At 43.5% G+C, this 10,931-nt stretch overlaps 1 protein-coding gene and 1 pseudogene across 1 annotated transcript in view; both read right to left on the bottom strand.

The window, feature by feature from the left end:
- Positions 1-2,111, bottom strand: part of LOC108530832 (40S ribosomal protein SA-like) — an 11,999-nt pseudogene extending 9,888 nt beyond the window's left edge.
- Positions 1-10,931, bottom strand: part of FAM107B (family with sequence similarity 107 member B) — a 269,715-nt gene that overhangs the window by 225,550 nt on the left and 33,234 nt on the right. The gene's annotated exons all lie outside the window — the stretch shown is intronic.

Raw genomic sequence — 10,931 nt, 5'->3', positions numbered from 1 at the left:
AGATATATATTATATCTAATATATTCTGTATTATATATCTATATATTATAGAATATATAATTATATCTAATAATTATTAGATACAATGTAGTCTATAGAACACATTATACATAATAATATATAGCATATTTTGTATACGATAAAATATTAGGTATTCAGAAACCAAATACATTATTCAAACTGCATATAGCATTTGAACTTTCTTGGCTGTCACTATAACTTGTGTCACGAAAAAGAATGTAAGCTGTAGTACACGCAATCAACCTTACCTGCCTTTTCAAATCAAACAGCCCCCGAGTTGACCTAATGTACCTGATTCAATTTTGCATCAACAGAGATCACATTTTATTTCAATTTTGTTAGCAACATGCAAAGATCACTGAGATCTTTTGTTAACAAAATGCCATCAAGGTTCATACAAACTGACTAAAATGATGTTAAGTAGAAATGATATCCAGCAAGATAGGCTTGTTTTACCCATGATGTTAAACTAGTTCCTAAATGCAGGGTAGAGTGACACCAGTCTGTCTGTCTCAACCAGGAAATTATACTGGCAAATGATATATCATGGGGCTCTTAAATATTAGAATAAATACCCTTAGCACTGGAGAAAGGTCGTCCAAAATAATGATAAGGTAAACTGTGGCTAATTCAGTTCCTATTGTCTAACTTATTTCTCTCACAAGCCTGAGAGGCAGGTTTCATCATTTCCATTTAACAAGGAGAAATTGGCAGCTCAAAGAGACTGTGCAACTTGCTGAAGATTAGACAGCGAGTAAATAGCCAAGACTCAAGTCCAAGTCTGTCTGATTCCAGACCCCATATACTTCTCAGCAAACCACACTGCCTCTCCACATTTTCTCTCTGAAGAGGTTTTTAATTTGGCCATATTAACTGCATAAACCCTTTGGAAGTATTTTCAATGAATGTCCTTGAAAAGAGTTTCTGGGCACCTGGTATTTAGAGAGGACTTTGGGAGGAGAATGGGTACCAAACCAACGTGTTCAACCCTTGAGCCACTGAATTAATAAGTGGGCTGCTAAATGCACCTACATCAACTTGGGACTAGATTTGTTTAAGCTCACACATTTGGACTTCCTTTAAAAAAAAAAAATAACACTTCTTGTTCTGAAAACAATGCCAATGAATTTGTAATGAGATTACAATGTTTCGATAACAAGGGAAATAAATGTCCTGCCACACACTGAATCAAAGATCCATTGCATCACGGCTTAATAAGCTACTGGGGGAAAGGTACATGGTTTCCATGATAATGAGTAGCACACTCATCCACACCAGAATTGTCCTGCACCAACTGCAGCCCAATTATATTTCCCTTACACTGGCCTATCCTGACCTATAGGGAGTTGGAAACATCTACTAAATCAAGCTTGTCCAACCTGCAGTCCACAGGCCACGCCGCGGCTTTGAAGGTGGCCCAATACAAATTCATAAACTTTCCTAAACATAATGAAATCTTTTTGCGAGGTTTTTTTTTTTTTTTTAGTTCATCAGCTATAGTTAGTGTTAGTGTATTTTATGTGTGGCCCAAGATAATTCTTCTTCTTCCAATGTGGCCCAGGGAAGCCAAAAGACTGGACACCTTTGAATTGTACCAGTGATTACTAAGAATGAGCAGGACCCATGCTACAGAACCTAGGACACGTCTCCATTGCTCAAGTGGAGTGACAATTTGGGTCTATAAATGTTCCATTGATCTTGGCATTACTTTACAGCTTTGTGCTTTTAAATTGTTCATTTGTCAAGTACCTTGGTAGTGAAATGCAGTGGACACAGTTGTATAAATCACTTGAAGAAAACAAATTGATACACGCAATCTCCTCCCCTGGCACACAGAAGCCCATCTGTTCCAGCAGAATCTGCCAAGTCAGCAGAATGAGTCTCAAGCCAGCCTGCATCGACTGCCACACTTGCAGGTGTCCAGCAAGATGTCGTCCACCTGCTGTCTCCAGGCTTCTCTTGCAAAAGTAGGTTATAGTTTGGTGTTCATTCTGAGGTCCTGTCCATTCTGGCAGATAAAATAGGTAAAATTCATTCCTCAAGAGCCAATGGCCTTTTGTGATAGGATACATCAAGCATGTCCAACCCATGGCCCTATGCCACATGTGGCCCAGGACAGCTTTCAAGGCAGCCCAACACAAATTCATAAACTTTCTTAAAACATTACAAGATTGTTTGCAATTTTTTTTTTTAGCCCATCAGCTATCATTCATGTTAGTAAATTTTATGTGTGGCCCAAGACAATTCTTCTCTCAACGTGGCCCCGAGAAGCCAAAAGATTTGATAGCCATGGTAGATACTCATCTGTTGGAGCTATTTTGGGGTGGCCTTTGCTGAAAGCCAACTGGGGCCTCCAAGATAATTCCTCAGGATGTCTGTCTGCCCAGTAGAGGAGATGGCACTTCGGTTTCAGGTTCATTTTGGTTAAATGCATCATTAACAGATAAGCAAGAACATTTGGGGCAAAAGATAGTGTGCTTTAGAATGACTCTAGGAAAAATTCTCCAGTTACAAGGGAATAAAGCATTGGACTCACTGTTCAGTCCAATGAAAGAGAAAACTCCTTTTCATAGAATTTAAAGCAGAAGGGTAGCTGGAGTTCTGTCAATCCTCTCTGAGCCAGGGCATACACTGGAAAGCCTTTCATAGTCAACTCCCAGGGATCTGTGATTGTCCAGCTTTACTAAGTGGGGTCTACAGTCCATCTCTAGGAAATGTAGCCATGGTCACACCTAAGATTTGGGGTTAGCATGACTACATTTCCTAATGACATTACTACATTTCTACCTTACTAAAATGTCCCAAAGGGCTATTATATATCCATTATGTTTTATTATTACAAGAAACCTAAGAGGAAGGTAGGGAATGATTATAGGTTAAATGCAATAAAATATCATGAAAGGTTTTATCTATGGTGCCTGGGAAAAGGGAAAAAGAAGAAGGGAAGAGAGTGTGTCTGCAGTTTCTTCCTTCTGGTGGGTTCTTGGTCTTGCTGATTTCAAGAATGAGGCTGCAGACCTCACCGTGAGTGTTACAGCTCTTAAAGATGGTACGTCTGGAGTTGTTTGTTCCTCCCGGTGGATTTGTGGCCTTGCTGACTTCAGGAATGAAGGTGCAGACCCTCTCAGTCAGTGTTACACCTCTCAAAGATGGCGCGGATCCAAAGAGTGAGTAGCAGCAAGATTTATTGTGAAGAGCAAAAGAACAAAGCTTCCACAGTGTGGAAGGGGACTGGAGTGGGTTGCCGCTGCTAGCTTGGGTGGCCAGCTTTTATTCCCTTATTTGGCCGGCCCATGTCCTGCTGATTGGTCCATTTTACAGAGTGCTGATTGGTCTATTTTACAGAGTGCTGATTGGTGCATTTACAATCCTCTAGCTAGACAGAAAAGTTCTCCAAGTCCCCATCCCACCTAGAAGCCCAGCTGGCTTCACCTCTCAGGAGCAGATAAAAAAGATAGAAGTCCTCAAAGACAGCAATCCCCCTGTGTGGCAAAGCTTCTAAAACAGGATGTACCTCCAGAAGTAGCCAGCCTTGAACTGGACAAGCTGAAAGGGAACTGAGAGATCTCCAGTTTGTTCTCTAGTTTTCAAGACACAAGTTCATAGACAGGAAGTGATTAGACCAAAGTCACATGTCAGAAGAGAGGCAGAACTGAAGAAAAACACAGGTAGAATCCAAAATTCATATTCTACTGCGTTGCTTATGAAAGTTAAAAGACACGATATGTTAACATCAACTTGTCAGCCTATTTATAGCAGACCTCTGGTGATTTGAGTAGTTCGCCCCAATCTAAGGGACGAGCCAAACTGTTTGGGATGGCTTTCTTATAGACTCACAATTAAGACTCTATCCTTGACGTACTCTTCATCCTATTGCACTAAAGTGAATACTACTTTATATAAGAACAGTAAGTCCATTACCAAAAAATAAAAACAAGAAAAAACACATTATCACTCAGTCTCCTTCACTGGTCCTATAAATCAATGCTATTTTCTGAGTCCAAGATCCATGAAAAACCTTCACTAAGCATACACATCATCAATCATTAACTGATCATTTCCAAAAAGTTACTTTAACTCTGGCCAGGGGTAAATATGCCTAGGATTTATATCCAATCACAAGCATGCAATGTTATTTCAGCACATTCAACGCTAGAATTTTGAAGGGTCACCTAAAAATAGATTCTCAATGACTGCAATGTGAAATCGTGCCCACAGAACAGCAGTTGAATACTGTGGTTTAGAGCTGTAGAGAGACCCACTGAAGCCTTGATCATGTTGTCTCCCAGCACTCAGATAGGAAGCCGACACCAGGCAGCCTTGCTGGCAGTCTGGGGAAAGGCCACACACCAGACCTTACTGCCTGAGGAAGGGGGAGAGTATGAAGCCTTGAGAGCCCAGAGACAGACAAGGAAAAGGGAAGGAGAAATGAAGGAAGCAAAAACAAGGGAGCTAAGAGGATTTCTCAGAGCACCGTGGGGCCAGAGATCTTGTCAGGGCTCTGAGAAAAAGCAGAGAGACTCCATCATCTCTGCCTCACAGTAGGCTCTTTTTTTGGGCTTGTAGGGCTTTTCTTTTGTTCATATATTACAGAGGGGGAGTTAGGATGATATGGGGAGAAAAGGGAAGTGAGAGAGAAAGAGAGGAGCGGAGAGTGGAGAAGAAGGGAAAAAAGCATTTCCTCTCTATAGAAAAAACATTTTAGGCCAGGCAGAGTGACTCATGGGAGCACTTCGGGAGGTCGAGGTGGGCGGATTACCTGAGCTCAGAAGTTGGGGACCAGCCTGGGCAACACAGTGAGGCCCTGTGTCTACTGAAAATACAAAAAATTAGCCGGACGTGGTGGCAGGCCCCTGTAATCCTGGCTACTTGGGAGGCTGAGGCAGAAGAATTGCTTGGACCTGGGAGGTGGAGGTTGCAGTGAGCCGAGATCATGCCACACTCCAGCCTGGGCGACAGAGAGACTCGGCCTCCAAAACAAACAAACAAACAAACAAAAAAGCATTTTATTTTCACAGGGAAATGCCGTAAGAAAAACTTATCTTCCCCAACCAAGAGGTTCCCCTGAAAACGTTTCCCAGGCTGCCCCAGCCCATGCAGTGCTGTGCTCTCTCTCTCTCTCTCTCTCTCTCTCTCTCAATCTCTCTACTTCGTTGGCTAAACTTGGACCAGCCACCAGCACTGTGCCTCAGTTCATTTTTTTTTCCATCTGAAAATGCAGTTTATCCCCCTGACTGGTGACGATGTTATAAAATGTCCTGAACATCTTGGAACAACATGTATTCATGAATAAAAGCTCGGTCTCTAGGTGTTTCATTCCACCGACACTGCAGCCGCTAATGCCACCACTGTAGAGTATTTCCCATGTGCCAGCACCGTGAGGACCAATTTACACACATGGTCTCGTTGGAATTTACTATATTTACACGTACAAATGTGCAGCAGGCAGGGAGGGGAGGAAGATTTCCCCATTCTGCAGCAAAGGAAGCTTGAATTCCAAAAAGCTAAGTGACTTGCCCAACATCCCAAAGGTAATAAATGACTGGATTGGAACCCAAATCCACATGTGACACCAGGGTGCAGGTTATCTTAGTCTTAAATGAGATAAGATGTAGCTATCAGAACAGCAAATCTGTTAGGAGTGGGAGTTAGGGAAAAGATAAGGTGTGGTTGAGAGAAAACGAGGCACTATCCAGGTCACCACTGAGCTCATCCACTTATCTAGAGAATCAGTTATTGACTAGAAAGTGGTGAAACTGATAGCTGTCTTGAGGTGCAGGCCAGGCTTCCTCCTGACCTCAGCCTAAGCCCTGAACCTCCTTAGGGCTCTTTAAATCTTAGCTCTAAAATGAGATGGTCTCTCGGGATCCTTTCAACTCCAAAAGATTCCCTTAGGATTCCCAGCAGTAACCTATTTCTGGGCATCCTGAAGCGTGTCACACGCCACCTGCGAAAGGAGGTTAGAGCAGTGAATGCAAAATGAGGTCAGCAGCACCTGTGGGACTGCCTATAGGCCTCGGGAAGGTAAGGTATCCGCACATTACCCCTAACACATGGATTGGGCCCTTTGGGTTGGTGTGCTACGTTTCCATTGATTACATTGTAACACTAGTTCCATTGATTACATTGTAACACTAGTTGCCGTCTGTTCTGGACATTGTTGCTGTATAACAAGCAACCCCAAAACCAGCAGTTTAAGGCAATGAATTTATTTTGCTCACAATTTTGTCGGTCAGGAATTTGGAAAGGACTCAGCTGGGCTGTCTGACTCCCATGCCTGTGCATCAGCTGGGATGGCTTGGGTTGAAGGGGAGCCTTTCACCATGGCTTCCTCCTCCACGTACCTGGAGCCTTGTGGTTTACACTTTTCCCAGCTTGGTGGTCTCAGGATATTCATACTTGTAACATGGCAAGTGGTTTCTAAAAGATGAAGGTAAAAGCTGCCAGTCCTCTTAAAGGGTAGGTCCAGAAGTAGAACAACGTTCATCGTACACACCCCATTGTGTAAAGCGATCACAGGGTGGCCCAGATTCAAAGAGAGGAGAAGCAGCCTCCACCTCTCAATGACAGGAGTGCTAACCTGCCATGGCATCCTACCTTGGGATCTGACCAGAAAGGGCCCAGCCAACTGCTGAGTTTGGAGAAATTGGAACGATCCAGAAATGGGAAATTGAACTGATACATAGAACTATCCCCACTCAATGAGTACGGCAGGCGCTGGGGACAGACTCCACAGTTGCAGTTGGAGGATAAGGTATTTTTACTTGCCAGGCATCCATGATCCATCCAGCTTTCTTCTGAAAACAGCACCTTGGGAAACTTACTGCCTCAGCTATCAGTCCATGGGTTGGGTAGAGGACTAGTTTTACCCTTGGAATGTGTGACTTGGGCCTGACCAGTCATCATGACTGCCTGGCATATAGTAGGTGTTCATGATGAATGAATGAATGAATGAATGAATGAATGAGTGAATAAATGGAAAATATTTCATTTCCCAGACAACAAGGATTGTTTTAGGGATAGATACATAATTCAAGTCCTACAACTTGTGCTAGAAAGAGGTATTCTTTTTATGCTGAACTTGGAGTTGTGGGCGTGTATTCCTAGAGCCAGTGAGAGACACCATGAAGTGAATCCCTGCAGGAGACTGGAGCTGGCCCAGGGGAAAGAAAAGCCAAGAGACAGAAAGAGCAAGACAGAGAGTCCTGATGACACTGTTTGACATCCAACTATGTCTAGTTGGTCTATCCCCTGGATTATTCACTTGAATGGCTGAGATTTATGCACTGACAACATCAAATGGTGGAGAAGATAAGGAGCAACAGGAATGTTCATTCACTGCTTGTGGGAATGCAAAATGGTACAGGTACTTTGAAAGACTGTGGCAATTTCTTTTTTTTTTTTTTTTTGAGATGGAGTCTCGCTCTGTCGCCCAGGCTGGAGTGCAGCGGCCGGATCTCAGCTCACTGCAAGCTCTGCCTCCCGGGTTTACGCCATTCTCCTGCCTCAGTCTCCCGAGTAGCTGGGACTACAGATGCCCGCCACCTCCCCTGGCTAGTTTTTTGTATTTTTTAGTAGAGATGGGTTTTTACCATGTTAGCCAGGATGGCAATTTCTTACAAAGCTAAACATAGGCTTACCATATGATCCAGAAATTGTGGTCCTTGATATTTACCCCAATGAGTTGAGAACTTGAATTCACACAAATACCTACATGTGAATGTTTATAGGAGCAATATGCATATTCGCCAAAACTTGGAACCAACCAAGATGTCCTTCAATAGATGAATGAACAAACACACATGTGGAACATCCAGACAATGGCCTATTATTTAGGTATAAACAGAAATGAGCTATCAAGGCACAAAAAGACATGGCGGAACCCTAAATGCATATTGCTAAGTGAAAAACCAGTCTGAAAAGGATACATACTATATGATTCCAACTTTACGACATGTTGGAAAATGCAAAACTATACAGACAATAAAATGATCAGTGGTGGCCATTGGGGTTGGGGGGAAGGAGGCATAGGTGGAGAACAGAGATTTTAGGGCAGTGAAACTATCCTATATGATACTGTCATGGTAGAAAAGTGACTTTATGCATTTTTCAAAACCCATACAACTACACAACACAAAGAGCTAACCCTAATGTGTATATGGGCTTTAGTTAATAATAATGAACCAATATTGTTTCATCACTTGTAATCAATGTACCACATCAACAAAAGATGTTAAAAATAGGAAAAACTGTGCATGGGGAGGGGACAGTAAGAGGGGATTATGGAGGCACTCTGTACCTCCCTTCAATTTTCCCATAAACCCAAAACTGCTTTAAAAGACAAAGTCTATTTTTAAAAGGAGCTAGACAGAGTCCTGATGATATCATTTGTTATGCAGCTGTGCCTAAAAATAGTCTAGCCCCTGGACTATTCAGCTGCAAGTCAATACATCCTCTTTTTAGCTTAAGCAAGTGTGGGTTCATTTTCTGTCACTTGTGATCAAAAATGTTCTGTTTAGTGTTAAAAGTAAATCCTGTTTGGTGGCCAGGAAACAATGTGTGAAAACTGCAACAGGACCTGATTGGGCCCTGAGAACAGTCAACAGGTGACATTAGGATTTTCCAACAAGCAGACAGCACTAGGATGGGACTCCCCCTGGCTTTGGGAGTCAGAGGAGTGGTTGGCAAGATGACAGCCAGAATCAGGTTGCCAGGTGAGAGTTTGGGGGCAGGAACCTGGGCTAGAGAAAGAGCAATGAAAAGAGCGAGGCAGGAGCTGAGATATTGAGCAGATTGTCTTGACAATCTGCTCAGGAAACAGGTAAAACCAGAAAAAAGTAAGGCTTGGAGTGTCAGACTAGTGATGCCTAAAGCCAGGCACCTGGAGGAATAGGGAGAGTGAGCCTGCGAGGGGGCTTGTTTGCCCCACATGAGAGCAAGAAGAGAGGAGGGCAAGAGAGGAGCCCCATGTTTTAGGCCACAGAGAGCATCCGCTAAGGTCACTGCACCAGCCTACAAAGAAGTCTTTGAGGGAAAGCAGCACTGAGTGGAGAAAGGTGTGAATCCCTGCATCTCCAGGAGGGATGGAGGATACCCTCTGCCCAGTCACACTGACCCCAGATCTGAACCCCAAGGAGAGTCTGTTTTAAATACATTTCTTGAAAACCCACCAGTTCCTTCAAATCCAGTCACCAGCACTGTTATTTTTTTCTCATGTTACATGTGACAAAATGGTGTTATTCTTCCCCTCCTTCTTTCCATGCATAACTCCCCAACTTTCTGAATACATTTTGCCCATGAATTAACAATTCTATCTCTTGGCTTTTCTTATCCCTGGGCCAGCTCCAGTCTCCTGCAGGGATTCACTTCACGATGTCTTTCATTGACTCTAGGAATACATGCCCACAACTCCAAGTTTAGCATAAACTAACAAGTGCTACAGAATTACCTGCAGGTAATATTTTCACAGGGGTTTGGGGATTTTTGTTTGTTTGTTTTTGTTTTGTTTTGTTTTGAGAAAGGGTCTTGCTCTGTGGCCCAGACTGGAGTGCAGTGGCACAATCATGACCCAACTCACTGCAGCCTCAAACTTCTGGGCTCAGTCCTCCCACCTTGGCCACCTGAGTAGCTGGGACTACAGGTGCATGCCACCACACCCAGCTCATTTTTATTTATTATTATTATTTTTTTTTTGTAGAGGCAAGGGTCTCACAATGTTGCCCAGGCTGGTGGTGAACTTCTGGTCCCAATCAATCTTGCCTCTGCCTCCCAAAGTGCTGGGATTACAGGTGTGAACCACCATGCCCGACTCAGTGTGTGTTTTGACATCAGATGATGCTGACAAAGCACGTTATTAATGCTGCTTGCAATGGGCTTACTGAGATCAGCAATCACTGTCTGTTTGTTCACTGATGAACTGAAAGCAGTGTCTGGGATAGGGTAGCCACTCAGTAAATATTCGTGAAATGCCGGATGAGCTATTTCTCTTTTCCTCCTTGGCTGAGATGAAGGGAGAGAAAGATAAGAGTGACAGTGGCTTGCATGCATTCAAAGACCAGCATCTGCCTGGCAAGAAGATGCTGGAGAGGTAGTAATGGCCATATTTCATATTTTAGCAATGCCACTGTGGATTCAATATCTCCCCTTAGCTCCTGCCCTATCTCGTTTCTTCTTTTTCATAATCAAGCTTCCTGAAGAATATTCTACACCTCTTAACTCCACTATTTGACTTTCCTTCCCTCCTTTACTCACTGTAATCCTCCTGACCACCACTCCACTGAGACAACCCTCACAAAGGTCACTAATGACGTCTTTCCACCAAGATCAAATGCACACATTTTAATTTCTGTGCTTCTTGATCTTCCTACTTCCTCTTTCTTAAAGTTCTCTCTTCTGTCGGCTTTCATTCTTCTGGCTTTCTTCCCACCTCTGTTAGTTTGACCCTTCTCAGTTCCTTCACTGACTCCCTTTACTCTGTTTTTGTTGGTGGTTTTATGTGTTTTTGTTGTTGTTGTTGCTGTTGCTGCTGCTGCTGTTTTTGCTTTGTTTTGTTTTGTTTTTTAAGGTGGAGTTTTGCTCTTTTTGCCCAGAGTGGAGTGCAATGGTGTGATCTTGGCTTACCGCAACCTCCACCTCCCAGGTTCAAGGGATTCTCCTGCCTCAGCCTCAGGCATGTGCCACCACACCCGGCTAATTTTGTATTTTTAGTAGAGACAGGGTTTCTTCATGTTGGTCAGGCTGGTCTCGAACTCCCGACCTCAGGTGGTCTGCCAACCTCAGCCTCCCAAAGTGTTGGGATTACAGGTGTGAGCCACCGCGCCTGGTCTACTCTGATCTTTAAATGCTAATGACCCATGCCCAGGTGGTCTCCTTTGACCTCCTCCCTCTGCTTATTCTACAGTCGCCCTAAC

Source organism: Rhinopithecus bieti, unplaced genomic scaffold (genome assembly GCF_001698545.2).
Source record: "Rhinopithecus bieti isolate Rb0 unplaced genomic scaffold, ASM169854v2 scaffold_1012, whole genome shotgun sequence".
In the NCBI taxonomy this organism is placed as follows: Eukaryota; Metazoa; Chordata; class Mammalia; order Primates; family Cercopithecidae; genus Rhinopithecus; species Rhinopithecus bieti.
The sequence above is the reverse complement of the archived record's forward strand: the minus strand, read 5'-3'. Positions and strand labels throughout refer to the sequence as shown.